The sequence below is a fragment of the Athene cunicularia genome (assembly GCF_003259725.1).
Source record: "Athene cunicularia isolate RWA chromosome 1 unlocalized genomic scaffold, athCun1 chr1_part2, whole genome shotgun sequence".
Lineage (NCBI taxonomy): Eukaryota > Metazoa > Chordata > Aves > Strigiformes > Strigidae > Athene > Athene cunicularia.
Genome location: NW_020799092.1, coordinates 45,442,585 through 45,466,097, shown reverse-complemented (window position 1 = coordinate 45,466,097; position 23,513 = coordinate 45,442,585). Strand labels below are relative to the sequence as shown.

At 38.5% G+C, this 23,513-nt stretch overlaps 1 long non-coding RNA gene across 1 annotated transcript in view; it reads left to right on the top strand.

Moving 5' to 3' along the window:
• The first annotated feature begins 261 nt into the window (after positions 1-261).
• The window catches only part of LOC113491132, a 123,687-nt gene continuing 100,435 nt past the window's right edge, over positions 262-23,513 (top strand). Inside the window, exons 1-2 of the long non-coding RNA XR_003400356.1 lie at positions 262-348; positions 7,994-8,044. This is a non-coding gene — a long non-coding RNA (uncharacterized LOC113491132). The remainder of the gene's footprint in view (positions 349-7,993; positions 8,045-23,513) is intronic.

Here is a 23,513-nt window from a genome sequence, read left to right as displayed (position 1 = left end):
GTATTTTCTGCTATCACATGTTTGAATATGCAAACTTTTCTAAGTTTTTCATGTAATTACAAGGGAAGTTAAGCTCTTATTGTGCAAAAATAGACTTTTTCTTTACCTCAGATTTTTCATGTTGCATTTTAAACATTGTGTTATCTATACTATTAATGTATATATGTTTTAAGTAACTTCTCAGTTATAGTTTATCTATCCTTCAGACCTTCTGGGTTAGTTGTAGCCTCTTGCCACAATTGCATGTTTTCCTGTATTTAGGAACCAACTGGTGAACCTTCTCCTAAAAGACCAAGAGGAAGACCCAAAGGAAGCAAAAACAAGAGTCCCTCTAAAGCAGCTCAGAAGGTGAGATTATTAAAGAGGGAGAGTTCCTAATGCTGTTTTTTCATCGACTGGTAGCAAAAAATCCGGTCATTTAGGCTGTGAACTGTGTGGTTGGAACCCTTTTAATAATGGAAGCTACGTAAAGACTGTATTTTGCATTTTTAAGATTGGAATTAGCATGCTGCATGAAGACCCTAGGTACAAAACCTGTGAGGACAGCTTGCTTTTTAAATAGTGTACAGATTAGTTAAATAAAATAGTGTATTTGATGTGTTTACTGAAATCTCTTGTATCTAGTAAGGAAATCAATATTAAGGATATTATTTTCTCAATTAAGATTTTTGGAAGAGGAAGATTAATTTCTTGTGCACTTAAAGTTATTAATACTACAGACCAAATCTGTATATTAAAGCTAAGTGTTTTGTCAAACATAGGTTAATTAGAAGTAAATCCAGTTATGTGTTGATGGAAATAAGTGCATATATTGAAATTTACAGCTTTAAAATGTGATGGTATAGTAAACTGTGAGTTACAGTAAAATCCTACTATTACCTTGTTTAGTAATCAGTTTCAAAGAGACTTTTACTTGAAGTGCTATTAGTCTTCTGAACCACTATTGCTTGGTGATGGGAGCAAACTTTTATTCTGGTTCTGAATGAATTCAGCTATAGGAGAAATTTTCTGAAGTCACTGCATTTAGTGCATGGACTTTACATCACAAATACAACATGAAAATATGACTTAATTTTATTTGAATTGGGGAAAGCTCAGCGATAGAAAACTGTACTTAGAAGGCAAATATTACCTTTCTGTAGGAATTACTTTAGTGAAGGCAAATAGTTGTGTATAGACTTGAAAACAAACAGGAGAGTTTTGTTTATGTTGATGGTTGCACAGCAGTTAGCACTAATTTACAGGTACTAAATTGGAAACAAAATCTTACAAAATCTGGTAGTGAATTGTAGTGTATCAGTATCTTTTAAGTAGATCTGTTACAAAATGTGTGTGGAAGATATTTGTGGCCTCATCTAATTATAATTTACTTTTCAATATGCCTATGGTACTGACCATGCTGAGTTTGATAGTTTTCAGTGTTATGCAACTACTGATAAATACTAAATTATTAGAGGGTGACTATGGTTTCATGTCTGTTTTGTTGTGTTTTCAACATTTGTTTGAGGGACGTTTTCCAACTCTTTAAATTTAAAATACTTTTTTACCTTCTGAGCTGGAAAAAAAGCAGTATATTCTGTCAAGAAGTTAATGAATTAGTAAAAAATGCACTACAGGTTAAGTATTTAAAATATATCAAAGCCACTCTGCAACCTGGTGAGCTTAAAATGTTGATTTTTTTCTTTATATAGTAAAAATGTTCCTCAGATTCACTTTAAAATAGTTTAAATTTCACTCTTCAAAAGAGAGAGCAGTGTTTTATTAGTCTAGCGAATCCAAATGTGAGCTTTAGTATTTTAAATATTACTCTTAGGAGTGTTGGCTTTTCTAGGAGAAATATTTGTAATAAGATTAAATTTTAAGTAATTCGTAGAAATGTGTTTTAAAAGGATATTTCTAAAAGAAATATTAACATAATTTCACTTATATGAGTGATTTGGAAATCAGTATAAATGGAAAATAACTTAAAAACATTCCTATATATGCAGGTATATCAAATCAAGAGCTTTCCAGATTATTTTGGATACATCTAGTTGGGTTTTTTTAATCTAATTTACGAACTGAGCAATTCAGTTGTAACGTTTTGATTTTCAAAATGCATCAAGTTACTGCTCTAATTAAAGCAAACCCTTTTGGGTGTTGATAATGTAAAAAACTGACCCAAGAGCACACGTCTTTTTTATCATAAAACCCCCCCTTTGAGGGGTGTGTAAATACAGGTCTTATTGTTTTTTGGGTTTATAGATAAAGTATATAAATGTTTGATAAATCCTCCAAAACATAAAACACTTATAAAGCCTTCCTAGAAGAAAGTCACTGAGATCACATTTCAAATAAATATTTTAGATGTTTTTCCAAATTGATAATTAACCCTCTCTAAAATGGTTCAGCATCTCACCAGGCATCTCAAAGTATCTTTTTTATGTAATATTAATTCTGATAGTTTTTCTAACACTAATATGAATGGAGAGATTTTGGCACTGTAAAAAAGCTTCATTTGGTGGTGAGGGTGTCATCTCCTAAAAGAGTGAGCTTTATGTGTGATTTTGTGGTAAACATATTTACACATACATAATGCATACATATATTTATTTAAGACTTGCTACAGCCTGTCTCAACTCTCAGAAAGGGAGCTGGCTAACTTAGCTTAAGCCGCTCTACATGTGAACCTGTGTACTATACACGCAACTGGAAATTGCTGGAATTTCTAAAGAATAGTGTGTGGCCTGTGTGTTTCAAAGGGAGCTCATTGAAATGTATTAGAGTGTTCACAACATGCAAGAGAAACGTCGGCCAGGAGAACCCACCGAGCAGCCATGAGAAGGCACTCATGATTAATTGATTGGGTGTTCTCTTGCAAACCATTACACATCACAATTAAAAATGTATTGCACGAACTGGCAGCGAGTTAAAAATACTCCAGAACTGGGACTTTGCTTTGCTATACTTCAGAAAGGAAATACCCTTAAATCAGTTGGGACAATTTACCCTGGAATCGTGGTTGTGTTTTTAAAATTTCTTGATTCATGGGATTTTTTTTTTTTTTAAACTTTCAGAGCTTGTGTTTGGTCTTAGTAAACTGGCCTTGGGGCATCTGAAAACAAACTCTGCTTGTTAGGAAATTAGCAATGTGAAACTTGACAATGCATACAGAATGTTGCAAGACCAATTGGACAGCTAATAATGTGACAATTAATCTAATTTTAGGTAATATGCTTTTTTTTTTAAAAAAGCCTTGCCTATCACACATGCCTAACTTGTTATAAACTGGACACAAAAGGTAAACTGCATTTTGTAGAAAACCAAACCATTTCTCAGTTTAATTTTCACAAGCAGAAGGAACACAAGATGCTAGCAGATGAGAAGAGATAGACACAAAAAGACTCTTAATCACTTTGTACTTGAATCCCCACAATTAGGCTGTTATTAAAGCCTGCGTCTTTAAACAAGTCATTCTGTTATTCATTTTAAATATTTGTAAAAAAAAAAAAAGCAAAAAAGTGAAGGTTTTCTTTTTTTTTCCTAAAGAACAATTAGTTTTGCGGGAAGATCTGGGTAGGGATGTTCCTTTTTTGTTTCCTGGGTGTTCTGTGGTTGAGTTTTATTTGTTAGACTGAACAGTGTTCCCAGCCCATCACATTTCCCTGAAGCATTTAGGGGCTTTTCTTTGTTTAGCTCCTGTAGTTGGGCTTGACAAAAATACTGTATAGGCATAAATACTCGCCTGTTTGGTAGGAGGAAACACAGTTGTGAGGTTACAAAAAGGAGTAGTAGCTATTATATATTTGTCTCAAAGGAAAATGTTAAGGGATATCCCAGGAAGATCCAAAAGTAAACACTCTTTATTAAAATTCACCCTCGGTTAAAGTATTTTGAGTTTTGTTGTAGTTGTTGAGGTAGTGAAATTCACTGAAAATACCTCCAGATCTTGAAATATCAACCTCTGAAAACTGGAACTTGTAGTACTGTGTATGACTACACTTACTACTGTCTTGACGTTACATGGCCAGAGTTTGGTATGTAGAAAAGCATGTCCTCTAGTTAAGCAGTCCAAAGGTAAAAAAAAAAAAAAAAAAAGCGCACGTGACCAGGACTCTGCCCTAAATTGGTTCATGAAGATCTATTTTTCTTCTCCATGCTTGATTCATTCTCACCAACACTAGTCATTACTGCCTTAAAAGGAAAACAAGATCAGATTTATCAAGTGATCATAGCATGGTTAAAGTAAAAAAAAAACAAACAACCCACAACAAAAAAACCCCAAACACCAAAAGAGAGAGAGACCTCAAAATCAGGCATTTTAAGCAAGATGGGAGAAGCACAAGACTGATTCCCGTTTAGAATTGGGTAAAACAGGACATGGGAAGTGTGATATTTTTGTAGCTAGCCAATGCCTGAATTTCTTTTAAAAGTTTTTTCTTAATGACAAAATCACTTTTTTTTTTTTTTAGGAGAGGGACACATTTGTGGGCAAGGTCTTTTGTCATGGTTTGACAGCTGTGATCTTCTGAGAACTCCTGGTTATTTCATCTGACTTACAGCTCTGACACATTTTACCTGAGGTCTCCAGCAGATCATTTTGCAAAGTGGATAGAGTTCTCCAAATTTAGATTCTGTTCCATTTGAGATCTTCCTTGACAATAGATAGATGCTCAAAGAGCACTTTATAGCCATTCAATTATTTATACTTGTCTTGTTAATTGCTTTCAGTAGTACAGCCTCAGTTTCTGTCTGGGCATGGCATATTTGTGCAACAAGGAGGCAGAGATGATGGGCAGTCAAATCCTACAGTTGCTGACAGCAAGTCATTGGAAGCAGGTTTGATGGCCCTGTGGTACAGGGTTTAGCTGAATTGCCAGTCTGCCTGGGGACTGTTAACTGACTTCCAGATGGCAATGACTGGAATGGCCATCTTTCTCACCTGGGACAAAGAAGCCCCCCAAACATTTCCCGTATAGATCATGCACTTAAAAGGGAGTAAATCTAGTTCTGTTCCTAAAATGAGACATAGCAAAAATGATTTATTCATATTATGGTTACAAGAAATTTCATAATTTTTCATGAAACATTATAACACCGACCATCCTTTAAGCTTGGTGATTTCGTGTCTTAGCTGTATAGAGCAAGATCATGCCTCATAGTGTAGCACCAAATGTTAAGAAAACCCTGACCAAACACATCTGAGTTTCAAGAGGTGCTTTAGAGTATGAAGGCAGCAGCAGCTTCCTTCCTGACTAAGCAGGTGCCCACTGCTGCTGCATGTGGGGTGGCTGGGAGCATATGCATCTTGCTGCCCAGCTGAGAATCCTCTGGGTGGTTTGGGGCTCTCTCTAGGTTTCTTCCTAGCTTCGGAGACAACACTTCAATTAAAGCAGAGTCAACATGCTGGCATGTTTGTGATTATGCAAATACCTGTTTCAGAGGAAAGGCAATGTTTTGGCACTTATGTGTTCCTTTTCTTACTAATTACTTGAAAATTATATGGAGAAACATTGAGTTATTTGACCGATACGCAATAAAACCTTTCCTCAAGTGCTTAAATTAAAAGACAGTCTTGTGCTGTTGGAGAAAATACAGGATGTGTTTGCAAAATGCAAACTAAAAAAAATCCAGAGCGAAAGAGGTGGAATATTTCCGTAAACTTCGTGCCTTTGTCATCACCACTGGACTGCCACCACTCCTTTTGGTCGTTCCAAAAGTGTTTTGTCTTCCTCTTCACTTGGAACGGAGATAAAAACATCCACTTTGAATGTTCTTGTCATTCATTTTCTGCAGTTTAGTCTGTGGAAACCTTCCTATTTACTTACAGAATTGCTCTGTACCAAAACATTGTCTCTGGCATGCCCTGCTGTTTGCTCAGCTCACCTCTGGGAAAGATTTGGTTTTGATAAGAACTGTGGAAATGTTTTTCTTCTAACATGAGGTGGAAATCATATACAGCAGGAATATAGTGCCTTTCAATATGAAAGGTCCCCAAGCACTTGACAAACTGATATCCAAACTAGCCAGCAGGAACACTAGCCACTTCTGACATGGACCTTCCTCAGGGATAAAGCGCAGCACTGTTCGTGGCAAGCGGCCATGCTGCGTGACAGTTTATGGCAGGAAGTGAAGATTAGTTACTCAAAGAAATCTCTCATGTTCTCTTTCCTATCAAACTAGATTATACGCTGTAGTTAAACTTATAATTTGTGTCAGGTTTGTAGGAACTTTAATTGTGAGACCAAAGTAGTTTTTGTTTCCAAAAAGTTAATTTTTTTTTCATAGAGTTTTGGAAAAGGGTCTTTCCTTCAGATGCGGTAAAACACAGAAGAATAAATGACAGTTGTGCTTTGATAGCATGTTAGGTGTTGATTTGTTAAGAACAATTTTAACCCAATATTTTCCTTTAAGATTTATGCCCAGTGTTTCATGAAATAAACATAAATGCAGGGGGCTACAGCTTGTCAAATCTAAACCACATCTCTTTTTTTTGCATCCTTTGGCTTATAAGGTATAAAGAAATGAACACTTTAAAAGGAAGCAAAACTCTGAAATAAGACAGCTATAGTATATAGTAAATGCACTTAAACAAGTGTTCTCACAAGAGGGTTTCACCTTACATGTAACACTGGTATAAATGATTAAAAAGCAAGTTTACTCTCTTAACAAGTCTGAGTGATAATTTTGCCATTTAGGAGTGTGAATTTTATTTTTCACAGCTTTCCTCTTGTTGAGATACTTATTTCAAAATAATTGCATTTAACTTGTAGGGCAGTTTTTTTGTAGAGATTCCTCCACTACTTCCTTGGCTCAAGTTCTCTTAAGAGGGATCCGATTTACACAGCATTGGGTTACAGGATATGTTACAGAGATTGACCAGCAAGTGATTTATTTAAGGACATAGTTGATTTCTGAGGGCAAATCAAATACACTTACAGTTAACTGGAAAAAAGCAATTCATGGAAATGTGGAAACACATTTACAGAATGTGTACTAAAAGTCTTCATTCTCAGGGACTTCGTATGTGGCAAGTCCTGTCCTCACTGAAACTGATGGCAAAATCCTCATCATCCTAAGTGGCACAGGGTTATTTTCCGGATGAGGTGTATGGATAGGCAGAGCCTACCTAGAGAAAATAACCTGCAATTTTCATTTTAAAACCTGTAAGTATTTTAGGGTCGTGCATAAGTAGTAGTATTCACAGTGTCACACAGTGAATTAATGGAAGAGTCTTGTAAGAGAACGCATATTTCCTTTACATTGAGCTCCAGGACCAACTGCTGGTCATTCATAAATGAAGCTGTCATTTCTAGGGTACCTTCCATGCTGTTTCTTTAAACCTAAAAAGGGAAGGTGTGTTTTGGACCAGTGAAAGGTTTACGTACAGCTTAAGGATGCATTTTTACCTGGAAAACTTCATGTGAAGTAGAAAAGTTATTTCCCAGTATGAACACACACATGTTCTTGGTGATAGTCTGTCCAAATCCATTTCATGTGTGAACATCATGAAACTAAAAGAAGGAATTGTGATTGCTAGAAACTGCTTTCTTCAGACTTGGAGCAGGCTGTGTTTTAAATTTATTATCTTCAGGTAATTCTGACAGCCTGTGAAAGACTAGGTTTGATGTTATTGGGGGTTCTTGGGTTCCCAAACTGCCCTGTGCCCCCATCTGCAGCCTGCATGCCCCATGGCTGCTTGGGGTCGAGGCACCGCAGGCTATACTGCGGGGAGTGTGTGCGCACGCTCCTCTGTGCTCCTGGACACATTGTGGATCAGGACTGGGGGCACCCTTGGGTGCAGGTGAAGCATCCCCTGGCCACACTGGCTAGGAAATGTCAGAAAAACCAACATACACACTTTCTACCAGAAAACCCATAGAGCAGGAGTGGGGCTTTGTGCCACCCAAGAGATATAATTATGGATAATGTTACAGGAAAATAGTTCCTAGTTAATGAGGCTGTTAAATAATGCTGAGGTATAAAATATGTTGTGTTTCTTTTCCCTTTACAGAAAGCAGAAGCCACTGGTGAAAAGCGACCCAGAGGCCGGCCCAGAAAATGGGTAGGTATTTTACTTTGAATCATTTGATTTATTTGCTGTGTTATAAAACATGTTATAAAGTCCATTCTTTCAGTGAACAGTTATTTTTGCTTCATTTGTAAAAAAGAGCATCCATCTTCTGTGTCTGTTCTGGTGGATTGACTAAAGGGTTAAGATAGCAGGGAAATTAACCACAGGTTCCTACCTTTAGACTCTGGTAGTTTGCTCAAGACACTTTACTATTAAATGTTTGCTGGGAGTGAATATTAATGTGTCTCTTATCAGCATGAAAAGCGGCACAACTCTTCCTTCAAAAGAGAGTAACAATGAGATAACTTGTTCAATAATTGAGTGACAAAGGTTAAAGGGGCACTATCAGACATAAGAAGGTGATTAAGAGAGGTGATAACATTCAGGTGTAGTGTTCACAAGATACAGGTTCAAAACCAAAATGTCTTTGTCCTACATTGCCTGGAAACACAGCATATTTTTATTAAATTCAGTGAGAAAGAGCAAAAATGACAGCAGGATACTTCCACTTAGAATGTAGTTTTTCCATTCTGGGCCATCTTATGCCTCATATAATTGTAGTGACTGGTAGTATGTTTCATTAAAAGTTTCCTCTTCCCTGGCTGTTTAGTCTGATACATGGCTATCAGACACATGTGTTTTGATTCTTGGGCCATGGAAAGATTTCAGTGTCAGATACTTGAAACTTTTTTCTTGCTGGTGTTTACTGCTATTGAGAGTCTGCCTTGTGCACCTCTCCACTGCAGGTCTTTCATTTATGCACTGGCTTTCAAAAGATAAGTGATGGGAATGTCGCTTGGAAAAGATGAATATTAGAAGATACAAAAGTGTGGCCATGTACTGCACCACAAGTTAACATTTATGATTTACCTTTTCCAGTTCCTTTCCCTTTATCTGGTCAACATTTTTCTTTAAACTTCTTCAAATTCATCCCTCCCCATCTCAGTTTTGCTCCAGTATTTTACTTTGCTTTCTCTTTCTTCTGTGCAATCCCATAATTTATTCCATCATTTTGTTCAGTTCTTTTGCATAGATGTTAACAGAGCTGTAAAAGTATATGCTTGCAAAAGTTCAAACGATACCAAAAGATACTTAAAACTACAGCTGAAGTTCTCCAGAGTGTCAGCAGCTAAACATAGGAGAGATGGCTTTAACGGTCACTTTAAGAACTAGTTCTGTAGCATTGTCCAGTGATAAAGTACCCCAAGATATTTCTTCGGAGAAAACAGACTATTACACAATAGATGTATTGTTTATGCCTGTAGTTTTTGTGTCAGGCAGATTTTGGGTCCGTGAAGAGGCTCATTGGTATTAGGAAGAGGGTGGCGTATTCAAACATACCTGTGCTGGTGATCTTCTCAAAGGCAGCTTGCAGAAGGCAAATGCCAAGTGCGATAAAACATGGATTGGTTACTCTGCTTCCTCACATCTGGCTCAGACCTTGTGCATGTGGATGCCCAGTGTTACTTGCTTGATCCTCACCTTGGGTGCAATCCCAGGGGAAGCAGCAGAAATAGCTGGTTTCTGAGAGTAGTTTATAACAGGCAGGCCATCCCCACTGAATTAGGAATGTGTGATTGCTGAATAGGGATGGTTGAAGAGCTTGGTGAAAAGGGAAGATGCAGCAGTCTGAAATATTATTTTTCTCTCCCCAGCACTCACAGTCAGAAACTAAGGTAAGCTTTCAGTGAAAAGGGCTAAATATAAGGCATGTGTCATCTTTCAGGCTAGAATGTTTCCCTTTATTTTTTTATCTTTATAGGAAAGAAACAATAGGCAGTGTTGGTGGAGCATTAAGTTAGTATGGGCTCTTTGTCAAGTAAAGAATATGATTTTCAGAAATGGGAATTACTGGTTATCTAGTGGGCCTATACATTACTTTATTGTGAGATTGATACAACACTTTAATTCATTTTCTTGAAAAGAAGGCATATTTTCAAACTCAGTATCACTTATGCTGTTGTGCCTATTGAAAGCATGTTCTTTTTATTTGCTTATTCCAACGATGTGATTGCTTCTTGTGATTTTCAGAGATAACGCTTCTATCTGCAGCTTGCATTAAGATAATTCTGTAGACTGTGCGAATCAAATATGACTTTTTTTCCCTCTCTTTCTTCTCTCTTTTCAGTTTATATTAGGTTCATGGGTTCTTCCTCTGTTCATGATGAAGTGGAGAGTGATGTTATATTTTGCTCCAGAAAGAGATGTGGTTAAATTATTATAAGCCAATATGGTGCCAACTATAAGCAAAGCTTGTATTTGAAATTAAGGAAGGATTCTGCCTAAAAGGAGATGGCACAGTATCATCCTTTCTGCTTTGACATCCAACATCCTCAGAAAATGTCCCTTTTTATCACTCAGATTTTAATTATGTCCTTATTTATGTATCAAGCCTTAATGATGATGGTTCTGTATCAGTGAAATTAAGGAGTGTGTAGGGCTTTTTTTCTTGGAGAGGGCAGTATTCTATATAGCAGGTATTTTCCTAAGTTGGTAACCCTTTTTTGTGAGTCTAGAGGTTCTGTGTCATATGTTGTTCATCAAACTGTAAAGTATTATTTCTGCTGTTTCCTTCAATATGCACATGCAGAGACATACGAGCTAACAGACCACTGTAGAATTCCGGTAGCTGGTCTTTCTGCCGGTTCAAATTAAGTATTTAATGTTTGTGACTCACAATGTATTTATTTATATATTATTTTTTAGAAGAGAAGTAAATCTTTTTGACTAGTATAAAACTGGGAAGGGGGAGGGAGAGCCCAAGTGAAGAGGGCAGGGAGCCCGGTTTATCAGAAGCATATGAGACATCCAGTGATCTTTTTAATGCAATAATGTGTACTTTGCAGAGCTGTCAAGGAAGAGAAGACCCTTGTCAGTAGAACAGACAATAAAGATTGACAAACTCTTCTGAAAATAAAATATTCAGCTGCATAAAGAAGTTTTCTTAATGTGGAGAGCTAATTGAATAAAAATCCTAAAGATAACAAGGTCAAGAAAGTGGGAAATGAACATATTTGGAATCAGAAACACAGTGCCTGCTGCTGTAAAACTCATCTCCTCTGTAGGTTGCTGCACGTGTGTGAAGTGCATTGAAGGCTGTGTGTCCTCTTAACTAAGAGAGAAGTAATTAATGACCTTGGAACTCCTTAATTTTAGACATTTTAATGGAGGAACATGTTCTAAGCTCTTTGGATGCATCTACATTAGTGTGTCAGGTCAAATGAGAAGTGTGCTTTGGAAATACATCTCCTCATTGTCCCCAAGCAGGTTGAGAGCTCCTGGGCTGGATTCCTTTCAAATGAAACAAAATTTGAAGATGTGCTAAAGAAGCGCAGTCTGGTAGGCATTCAAGCCATGGGACTAGTCTGGAGTGAAAACCTCTTAAAAGGTGCATGGTGTGGACCTTAGATTCTCAGAACCAGCCTTTTTTCTCCAGCTGGTCCAAATTGTCTATGTATTGTAGGCGTAGCCTTTGATTCTTAAAAAAAGGCAAATGAAGCACCCTGGGATTTATTAGCAGGATTATTTTGTGTAGCATAGGCATAAAGTCAAATTCATAGCCGTGGAGATTCACATTCCCAGAATTCAGTGCAGGGTTTGTCATTGGCTTCATCAGTTCTTGCCACTGAGATCTGATGCTGCTGCTCATGGGGTCAGCAACAGTTTTGCTGATGGCTTCACATAACCCTTTGTGAAGAGCTCACAGTCAAAAGTTTTTTAATTTGTGCATGTCTAGAAGTTGACTAAAGGGAGAGTACTTGAAAGGTTATGAGTAGAGCAGGAAACCGAATAATCAGTTATTCTGCTGTTTGTTCCAAAGAACTGCATTGAAAACCCCAGGAAATTCCATAGAATCACAGAATCATTCAGGTTGGAAAAGACCCTTGGAATTATCGAGTCCAACCATCAGCCCTACTCTACAAAGTTCTCCCCTACACCATATCCCCCAACATCTCATCCAAATGACCCTTAAATACATCCAGGGATGGTGACTCCAGCACCTCCCTGGGCAGCCTGTTCCACTGTCTGACCACTCTTTCTGTGAAATTTTTTTTCCTAATGTCGAGTCTGAACCTCCCCTGTTGGAGTTTAAAGCCATTTCCTCTTGTTCTATCGCTAACTACCTGTGAGAAGAGATCAGCACCAACCTCCCTACAGTGCCCTTTCAGGTAGCTGTAGAGAGTGATGAGGTCTCCCCTCAGCCTTCTCTTCCTCAAACTAAACAGTCCCAGCTCCTTCATTTGCTCCTTAGAGGATCTGTTCTCCAGGCCCTTCACCAGCTTTGTTGCCCTCCTCTGCACTCGCTCCAGCACCTTGATATCTCTCTCATACTGAGGTGCCCAAACTGGACACAATACTCCAGGTGTGGCCTCACTAGTGCAGAGCACAGGGGGACTGTCACCTCCCTACTTCTGCTGGTCACACTATTTCTCATACAAGCCAGGATGCCGTTGGCTTTCTTGGCCACCTGGGCACACTGCTGGCTCATGTTCATCTGCTTGTCAGTTAGAACCCCCAGATCCTTCTCTCCCAGACAGCTCCAGCCACAGCTCCCCAGGCCTGTGGCGATGCATGAGGTTGTTGTGGCCCAAGTGCAGGACCTGGCACTTGGCCTTGTTGAAGCTCATCCCATTGACGTTGGCCCACCGATCCAATCTATTCAAGTCTCTCTGTAGAGCCTCCCTATCCTCATGCAGATCGACACTACTGCTTAACTTGGTGTCATCTGTGAATTTACTGATAATACACTCTATGTCCTTATCAAGATCATCAGTAAAGATGTTGAAATGGTCCCAACACCGAGCCCTGAGGAACACCGCTTGTGACCAGCTGCCAGCTGGATTTAGCTCCTTTGACCACCACTCTCTGGGACCATCCAGCCAGCCAGTGCTTGACCCAGCAGACCGTTCGCTCATCCAGGCCATGGGCAGACAGTTTTTCTATGAGAATTCTATGGGGAACTGTGTTGAATGCTTTTTGAAAGTCCAGGTGGACAATATCCACAGCTTTTCCCTCATCCAATAGTCAGGTCATCTTGTCATAGAAGGAGATCAGGTTTGTCAAGCAGGACCGGCCTTTCATAACCCCATGCTGACTGGGCCTGATCCCCTGGTTGTCCATTATATGGCTTTTAATGACATGCGAGATGACCTGCTCCATGACCTTCCCTGGCACCAAGGTCAGACTGACAGGTCTGTAGTTTCCTGGATCTTCCTTTCTTCCTTTCTTGAAGATGGGTGTCACATTTGCCACCCTCCAGTCCAGTGGGACCTCTCCAGTTAGCCATGACTTCAGGTAAATCATGGAAAGCATCTTGACAAGCACATCTGCCAACTCTCTCAGCATCCTTGCGTGTAACCCATCTGGTCCCACAGACTTGTTTCATAGACTTCTAGTGCTCTCAGACATCAGTATAATGGAGAAAACTGAAACCCAGTTCTGAAGTTGATGCCTAAAAGGGTATTTGTTTTTTATTTCTGTTGTTTTTGTTACGTCTTTAGATAGAATTTTTTGGCATTGTCTGATTTCACCTCCACATTGTTTAACCTGAACCACAGATTCATGCATGGCATGGCAGAATTGCTTAAAAAAAACAAAGAACAATCCACAGCTTTTTACAGCTTTGAGCAGGACTTTGGTGGAAGAGATAGTTGATACCATGCCATGGAGCTGTTTTAAAGGATGGAAAGATGCAGTTCTGGAAGCTGCATGATTCTAACAGCAGAAGAGAATCAGTCACTTTCCAAGTGCAGGGTGCATGTGAAGCATCTGCTTGCACATCTTGTCACTGATGCCCAAGTAACAACTGTGACTTGTTCAGAAAACTACTCTCTCTTTCCAGATTTTTTTTTTCTGTTTGATAATCTAGATAGCACATTTCAGGTTGGTAGAAGATAAAAGATAATCAGAAATGAACTTAATTTCCTTAAGCAGAAGCTTTATCTGATCCAGTCATAATTAGCTAGACATTATAGTACTTTTGAAGCTCAGGTTTTCCCCTTTTTAATGAGAGCAGTTTCATTTTATAGGGAAAATCATTTTAAGTGGTGCCAAACCATGTTTAAAAAAATAATTACAAAAATGCTTTTTTCTAATAACGTTTTCTTCAGTTTATTTCCCACCGCAGTTTTCACACAGCTGAGATATCAAACCTTAAACATGGAAATCTGCAAGATATTTCTATGCCAGCAGTTCCAGAAGGCCTGTGTCAGGGCAAGGATTTTTATTGCTCATTCATTTGTAAGATTTTGAAAATGAGATTTGTATTTTGAAGAAATACATGTCAAGAGAAACCTGTTGCCTCAGAAGACCCATCAATGTTTTGAGGCTATTTCTTGCCCATAATGAGTCTTTACAAACCATTGTCTAAGTAGAAGTTTCTGTTTGGCAGTGCCATGCTCTTTGATGTGACGCTGTTTAACTAGTTTTGCTTATTTCTCACTCAGCGCAGCCTTTTTTGTCTCATATGAAGTCATAGTCTAGGAGGTGCTTAAAGTCATGCAGCCTTCTTCACTAGGTGGTGGAGAGAGAAGGATGTTCTGAGATCATGGTCCATCCTGCCCTAAAAAAGGCTTTGTTGTAGGCATGGTGAATTCTTATCTGGAGATAGCAGTCTTTTGACATTGGGAAAGACAAACTAGATGATAAAATAAGACACATACCTGACTTTTAGATAGAAAAAACTACGTGTGAGAGATCTCCCCCTTTGATGCCGTAGTGCTTACCAGTGCATCCCTAAGACAGGCTAGAGATTCCATTGTTATGAGAACATGTATTTGTTTGAATGAATTACTTCATGGTCCATTTGGAGCAAACTATGATTGAGGTAAAACTTAAATCACATGTATTGGATGATGAACGAAAAAGGAAGTTGCTATTTACGTAATTACAAAAATTCAGTTTCTCGTACTTGGAAGAATAATGTCATTTCAGTTACTTCACATCTTTCCAACTTTTGACTGCCATATCTGTGGTGTTACTGCTTTGTGTGAAGCACATCATGAAAATTTGCACATGTTGTTGTTACTTTAATCTTCCAAACTAGCTTATGTTCTTTGTGAAGGTCATAGATATTATTTTGTAGCATGGTAATATAAAATACCTTCTTTCATGAAGGTGTGTTTTATGTCTGTGTGGGCAAGCCTGTCACCTGGGAGGGGGTCATCGTTTCAGTTGTCTAAAGAGCTTGAAGGGGCTTTTATAATTATGAAAACCAGACTATTGACCTTCCTTCAAAATTCCTGAACTTAAGAAGTGGATGAAAGACTTGAGTTAAAAGCCTTAAAAGCTTTATACTTCTACATTTACTTCCCAGTTCAGATGATCTGTAGAAGAAATCATCTCTCAAAATCTGAAAATTTTGACAAAAGCTGTGATTGTTGAACATTTCTCCTGTGACTAACAGATATTTAATGCTCTTTTTTTGCCAATTTTTGTCTGTTCTTTCTATTCAATATTCTGGGAGGGGAAAAAAGCATCTTGTGAACTTATACCAAATGCATAAAAAGTCACTAAAAATATGTTCCGTCTCACCTGTGTACAGAGAGGTATGTGTCCTCATTTTTCTAGAAATTTGTCTAAGCAAATAGTGTCCTCCCTTGTAATCTAAGAGTCCTGTTCCTTGTTGGTATAAGTAGATGGTTTTTTAATTGAAATGAGATGTTTCATGTATTTGAAGTGCAGGTCTTCTTGCAGACCACAACAGAAAATGCAGACATGATATTTCTTTTCTAAAATACATTTATATTACCAAAAGAATATTTCCCCCATTCTCTAATTCACTTCCACTTCTGGTAAGGTATATTAAAAGGTACTCAGTTTAGCTAAAAGATATTTTGACTTCAGCTGTCATTTCAGAATACTTAAAGGAAAATCTTTTCTTGTGTTTGAGGTCCAAAGAGGAAAATTTAACAGGCAAAAAATGCAGAAAGTTAAAATACAGCTTCTGTAGTGAAAGTTAGATTGAAATGAATCCTGAGATGTTTCCTTTTTATGATCTCAGATAATGGGTGTTCAAGAACTTGAAAAATTAGCTTTCCGTATGGCTGTGTATTTTGGATTTTATAAGCCTCTTTGCCCATTTTACATATAAGGACATTTGAGCACTAAGACTGGTTGTGGTAGCATCAGGGAGGCGTTTAAACACCTGCAGTGTTTGAATTCTTGATTTTGTTGCTAGCACATTTATCAGCAATTGTGCAACCAACTACCTAACAGAGAAAACATATCAAGTACAGACACTCATTCTTGGTCCTACAATTTCTTTTCACCGTTGTAAATGTTATGAATGCAGAAAGAGAAGCTGGGCCTCACCTCCATTGAAAATGTACTCCATGAGGTTAATTGCCTTGCCCAAGGAAATCTGTAGAAGAGCCAGGAATAGAACTCGGATTTCCTGGCAGCCAGCCCTGTGCCTTCAGCTCAAGGCCGTCCTCCTCCAGTAAAGCACGCTTGCGAACAGGTTGGGTGAGGAAGGGAAATGCGCTTTTCAATTCTGTCTCTTAAAACAGTATATGGTTTTTACCTGTTCCTGTAAACTCAGATCTCAGTATTTCAATATTTCGAATGTATGTCTAGCTGGTGGGCAGTGGACTAAGTAGTAGAACTAAGATATTAAAAAGGTCTATGTATTCTCCCTGGAGGTATTTGAAAGACACGTAGATGTGGCCCTTAGGGACATGGTTTAGTGGTGAACTTGGCAGGGCTAGGTTAATGGTTGGACTGGATCTTAAAGCTCTTCCAACCTAAATGATTCTATGATTCTGCATACAGGATAGAGTGGAGAGATTTGGGGCCAGAAGGATTTTGAACAAAACCCAAATACAGACCTGAAAGGTATTTGATGCATATTGATGGTATTCTATCCATCTTTGTGCCTTAATTACATATAGAAGTCCAATAGTGATCCAGTAAATGACAAACGTAGTCACAAAACCAAGGTGCCTAGTGCCTTGAATGTTTTGAATGTGGTTACGTCGCTTTTCAGGATCAGAGCCATAGTTGCAGGACGGGACCATTCCAGGCCACCTCATCCAGAGATGGTATTTCCATTCCCTGCCCTTTTGAAAGGTAGTGGTGCAGAGGGAAGGAAACGCCATGTGTTAAAGTGTGATTCAGGACAGAAGATTCAGAGTCAAGACTTCTAGGTTTTCTTATAATTTCTGATTAATTGTGCAGCTTATTTAATGCAATTTTAAATAATTTTAAATACTCCAAGCCTCAGTAATGCAGTAGCTGTACAAGAAACTATCACGTTTTTTCTCTTCCAGTGATAGGAAGGGGCCATTTTATAAATCAGTCACTGTGTGGGTGAATTTACTCTTCTCAATTAAGAGTTACAATAATAATTAGAGGATAATACTTTTGGCTTCGTTCTGCATTTATTACAGACCCAATCAGACGATGTGGATGCTGAAGGAATGCAGGGTTGATCCACTCCTGGAAGGGTTGGGGGTAGGCTAGTATTGTGATAATTAATATTTAGAGAGTGCTTTCAGGTGTTTGAATGAAAGTAATTTCATGCTTTAAGTGCAAGTATTGTTATTTCCTCTTCCTTAATCTTGGGACTAAGCCTCACTTCAAATTGCAGTTCAGAATTACATTTTAGGTACGAGGCTAGATTTTCAACAAGAAAGTGGGCTTCTTTCAGAGCTGCAAAATATCCTCACCAGGACGTGGCTTCTAATTCTGTAGCACACAACTCCAAGACAGGAAAAATATCCTTTTTGTATCAACAGTAATGTACTTTATATGTGATCTAGTTAGCATGATGCATTCTTGCTCTGCTGTCTTGAATTTATTTTGTGCTAGGCACCAACATAAAATACAAAGGGAGCATAGTTTATGATGGCATTTACAAGTGCATTTGTTTTTCTATCCCTATCTGGGATATTCATCACACTGCAAATGAAAAACAAAATAAAAATAGAGGGACAAGAACCTGAAATTTGAAAATTATGTCTTCACAGGCTGTACTATTTAAATAGTCAGATTGAGATGCACAGTTTAGTGGTTTAAAGATGCACTAGTGACCCTGCTGCCAAAGGAGGAAGAGATCTTTTCAGGTCTGAGAGAATCCAGTTATTTTCAGTCTTTGTGGGAATCCTGAAATGGGAAACACCAAGGCCTGGGAAGATGACAGACTGAATGAGAAAGCTGTATGTTGAGGAACATGTAATCATGGTATTGAAGCTGATAATGCTCATAGGTCACTGTTTGTTTGCAATCTTTTGTTACTCCCTGTTCAGAATGATTCTGAATGCACATAAAATACTTACCAGCGTAGCTGTTACTGGAGGCTATTCATGGGGTATGATTTCCTTCTTTGCAATACAGCAAAGCAGGGAGGCTGCTTCTCTGTCGTTTTGATGTTGTAGTGATTTCTTTCTAGGAGGGAAATCTTTCTGCTGCACAAGGGAAGCTGCTTGCCACCCTGAGCTGACAGACAGGAAAAGAAGGTGGGTTTGCTTTCTGAACACAGGTATCTCTGGGTTCCATCCCTTTTGTAGCCTCAAACTGTGGGAAATCTATTCCACTCAAGCTACATGCTGCTTCACTAGGATTTTAGCAGCCAGTCATGGAAGGGGACAGATGTTATAATCTACCTGACAAAACCCATTCTTACTTAGTCTTTATACAGTCAGTGCTGTGAAATAGGTGCCTTGGAAGGGCTGCAAAGAGGGATCCATTCATGGGGCTTATGTACCTCCTTGCTCTCTGCAAGGTGATCCACTGAGTTTACACTGAATTAACGTGTCTACCCTTCCACCCTATGTATGGGGAACCAGAAATGTGGTGCTTCCCCTCATGCTGCTCAGGACCAGTTTGCTTAGCCATAAGGATGGACATTTTGTGGAGGAGGACTGTAAGTGCATCTTTAGTATGTGCAGCCTAACTGAAGCACTGAAAGACCCTAGGTACTGCTCAGCCAGGGCTGAACCTGTGTGACAAGAGAAGTGATGTGCCATGAGATGGTCTGGGTGACAACTCTTTAGATCCAGGACTGCTATTCAGCAATGCATTTAAAAATAGTGGGGCTATGTGGGAGAAGAAGAAAACAAGAGGAAGCCTGTCCTGGAGCTTTAGGCATTCATTTAAACATCTGAGGTGACATCCCTAGAGCTGCTTTTTGTCTGATCTAAAATGCAGATATCGGAGAACATAGCCTGGAACCCCACATCTTTCTCAATTTGAGAATGGGCTTTAGCTGATCCTCAAAAGATACCCTTTTCTTCCTTGTCTTCTGGAGCCTTTTCTCTGTGTGGCATTTCAGCTTCAAGAGAAGGGCTAGAGAATGCTTCTCATCCAGAAAAGTATAGGAGCTGGTGATAAGGACACTTGTATAGGAGGTGTGGGTTTAAATCTTCATCACACGTTCATAAATGCCCATTGTGAATGGGCAGACAGCCTGTGAGCACTCTCACTCTGAGACACTAATGTACAGGTTGGGTGTGAGCACTATGAATGGAGCTGTGCTCTGCCCCCCTGACCTTAATGTAGCTCTGAAGGTTTCTCCAAAAGGTGGATCTGGATTTTGGGTTGAAACTTGAAATGCAATGAAGTGTTAGTTGGGAGGTAAGTCTTGCTACCTTAGACTAACAATTTTGAGTGTTTTCAGCTAATTAAACTTCAGTCTGCAGAGGGCTTTAAGGTTAAGTAGGAAAATACTAGGCAACGGAGGAATTTACAGAGATAGGCAGTTGAGGAGAATAGATGGATTGAATCCCATTCTAGAGAAATCTCCATGCACATAAGACATTTGTGTGTTTTGTAGCATGGCTGCAAGAATTTTGCAGGCAACAGCTTGCTGTAATCTGTTTGCACGTGATTTTAATTTTTCTCTTACCAGTTCAAATGGTGTTGCCTGTTATTGTTGCAAGTACTGTAGAGTTACAGAGGGTTTTTTTGCAGTTCAGTTATGTATCTCTGTGTGTGCTATTTCCATAGCAGTTTTAGGAAGCTAGTAATGAATAATGTATGTCTTTATTCTGCTTTTTCATTTAAATTTTAAAAGTTTCTTTTGTTTTATTTAAAAATAACCTTGCTATTTTCAGTTTGTTTTATTCTAGCCTGTAAATCCAGAGAACTGTGGAACTGTGGAACTGCAGGGTCAGACTTCAGTGCTGCTTACGATGCTTTAAATAATAGTACTGATAAATTACATTTGAAGTAATGTATTAAATGTGTATCTGTATCAGTGTCGATGGGAATGGAGTGTGGTCTGCAGAGGTTGGTTTGCTTTGATTAAAAGTGATTTACCAGTAGTGACAGTCTCTGTGTTGGAGCCTTTAAGATTATCAGTGAATTGTCAAGATTTAGGGTTTTTACATCTTGTCTGTTCAGAGTAACTGCTGGGATCTTAAAAAACAGTCAGACTGGTAGTTCCTGTATACAGCAGAAATCATTACTTTACCCAATACATTATCCTAATCCATTTTGACTGTTTTATCAGTTATCCTAATAGACAGTAATTGGGGCCTTTTACAAGATGTAATACTAACACATATGTGAGATTCAGTATTATGATCTTATCAAATTTGCATTGTGTTAACATGTTCTTCGGGTTTCCTTAGTATTCACACAGAACCCATTCGTGCTCTGGCCGCTCCTCCTGCATTGTTTCCTGTTAATGATGCTAAATGCCTTGAGAAATCTGCTTGGGGACTCTCCTTCCACAGACAGCTGTCTGTCTGCGTCTTGAAAAAAATCTCACACAACACACTGATGAAGTATATACATTACTTGGATCACAGCATTAAAAATTTAGAGACAAGACTATCTCTGCCATGGCATGCACTCTTGCACTCATTAACGTTCATTAACTATGTGGAGGAGGCAGAGGTGTATGCAGTTTTTAAGGTGCTTCTTTCACAGACTTCCCATTCAAGTCAGAGATGAACATTCAAGCGTGCGACAATTGTTTTATCAAGCTTTATATGTAAGTCTGATTGAGATAGGTAGATGGACAAATGGTTGGTCAGTGACACATAGTGGTAGACTGAATATGCATCTAAGAGATGTGTGATAAAATCTTATGCTTGTTGAAGTCAGTGGCCGCACTCCTAATGAAATCAGTTGTCTGGATTTCAGCCCTTCTCTATCTGCCACTGGTGTGGTGTATAACTGTGTGTAATGGTTGGTTATAATCTCTATAAATTGTGCAAATAGACATGTTTGCACAAAGCTCAGGTCCTTTGAGGAAGATGTATCAATGTTCAGGTTAGGCACCAAGTGAACAGAACTTTACAGTGGCTATCACAGCAAGAATAGTATTTGAATCTCTCTGTGAATATGGTGAATTTATTATTTACATCAAGAAGTTCTGAGCAATCACTGCATGATAACAGGTGGGCTAGACCTGTATAGAGTTGCAGACAGCAGATTTTTATTGATACTTTTTTTATTACAAAGCAACGTTTGCCATATAAACAGTATTGCTTTAAAAAGTATATGTTTTTTCTTGTTTAATCACTTCAGTAGACTATTTGAAAACTGGAATATGGACACCTCTGCACTTTAAACTTCAGCAAATTTGTCTAAGATACACAAAGACATGGTCTTGAAAATGCCTGAATGATATTGCTTCTTTTGCATGTGTAACTTTCATTAAGGATATGCTCAGCTGTGATCATGGGTACATACATTCCAAGTATTCACTGAAACAAATTCTTTTTATGGCAAGTCTGTGTAAAGTATTGGCTCCATTGAAGACAATTCAGTAACAAGACTCCAGCTGACTCGGTTGGAGTTAGGATTTTCTCTCCGAATACTTGTAAATGGTGATACATAAATTGGAAACCGTTTCTTAGTTATGCTAACAAAAAGCCAGTGATTATGATTGTAAGTAAGGGAAAGAATTTGCCCTTTAATTTGTAGTGTATCTCCAATGACAAGCTTTGTGCATCATACTTTTTGTTTAAACTAGATCAACATTCTTTAGAGAAAGACAATATCCTTTACACAGGATTTCTCTTTGTTTCAGAGAGAGCAACAAAGAGAAATTATGTTATAGTTGAAGTTCACACATGCACACAAAAATGTTTCAAAGTTATATACTTAATAATTTTGCTCCAAGCAGAGCTACTTCATCTCTTTCATTGCTCCTTTCAGGAAGTAGGTATCAAGAGCTTGCTTGCAGGCAAACCAGATGCCATTGGTTTCCAAGAAATAAATTATTAATCCTATCCTTCCAAATCACTAAGAAAACTATTTAAGGGAGAAGTTAGAGCCATCATGATCTTTTTGCATAATTCTGAATCACTGTGGTTTGCGTTGCATGATTAAAATTTCAGATAGTTAATTAAATAATGTCTCAGAGCAGGCTTTGTACATTGCAAAGCTCTGTATACCTTTCTTTACACCCCTAGAAGCCATAATCTTGTTTGTGTAATAACTGGGAGGCAGAACCCCATTGATATACTTAGCTTCCTCATTTTTTATTGACCTGTTACTTTTCATAAAAGCTTTTAGTGGTCTTAAAAGCCAGGGGAGGGATTCTGTCCTTCCTTTGCACTTTAGCAGTGTGAGCATTCCAGACACTTTGCACAAGTATAGAGGCAGGTGTGAACCATAGCTGCATCCATTCTCAGTTTGTTTGTTTTCTTCATGTCAACATTTGAATACTCAGCTTGCCCACTCACCTCATTCAGGGCTATATAAATGTCATGGATAGAAGCTTTGAAAAAGTTCTCATTTTGAGTAATTAGAGCATGATAAGGCAGCTGAAAAATTGAAAAGGGCATTTATTTAATTAAAAAATATCTGGCTGGATTTATTTGGAAGCCATCCAATAAAATAAATAATCTTGTCCAAGACTAAATATGAGAAATTTCAGGTAACCTTTGAGGTCTTACAGCAAGGAGTAGAAGACAGTTGAAAAGAACAAACATAGAGTCCAAGTCTCTGTATGACTTGGAGCAATGGGCAATTATCACTCCTGGGTTCTTGGGTTGAATCTAACCTCACCAGCTGTCAGCTCAGCTGTGTCCCATGCGCTGATACGAAAGAGTTTTCAGTGTAGAGTGAGAGAGTGCCTAAATTATCCGTCTCTTTCTTTACATGATTCTGTGGGGTCAGTCATAGCCCCTCTGCCTCTTGCAGTCTAAGAAATTGAAAGGAAAGGTCATTTTTCCTCTTTCAGAAACAAAACTGATGTGGAAAGCTCTTTTTTTACAGCAGTTCTGCTCTGTATCTCAAGGCTCAGGGTAGTTGTCTTATGTACCTGGGTTAGCTGTGGAAAGTCAGTTCAGGAGGTTGCATCATGTCTTCCCTTCTTCCAGTTTTCCCCATCACATTCCTTTTTTTTGGATCCTATTGCTCAGCCAGATACCTGGGGATTAGTTCATTATGGTTATCTTGCTCTATTGGGGAGGGAATAGCCAGACCCCAGAGCCAAAAGCCATGTCAGCTTGAGGACAAGGGTAGAATCATGGGAAGTTTGAAGGCAGTTCAAAATCACTTC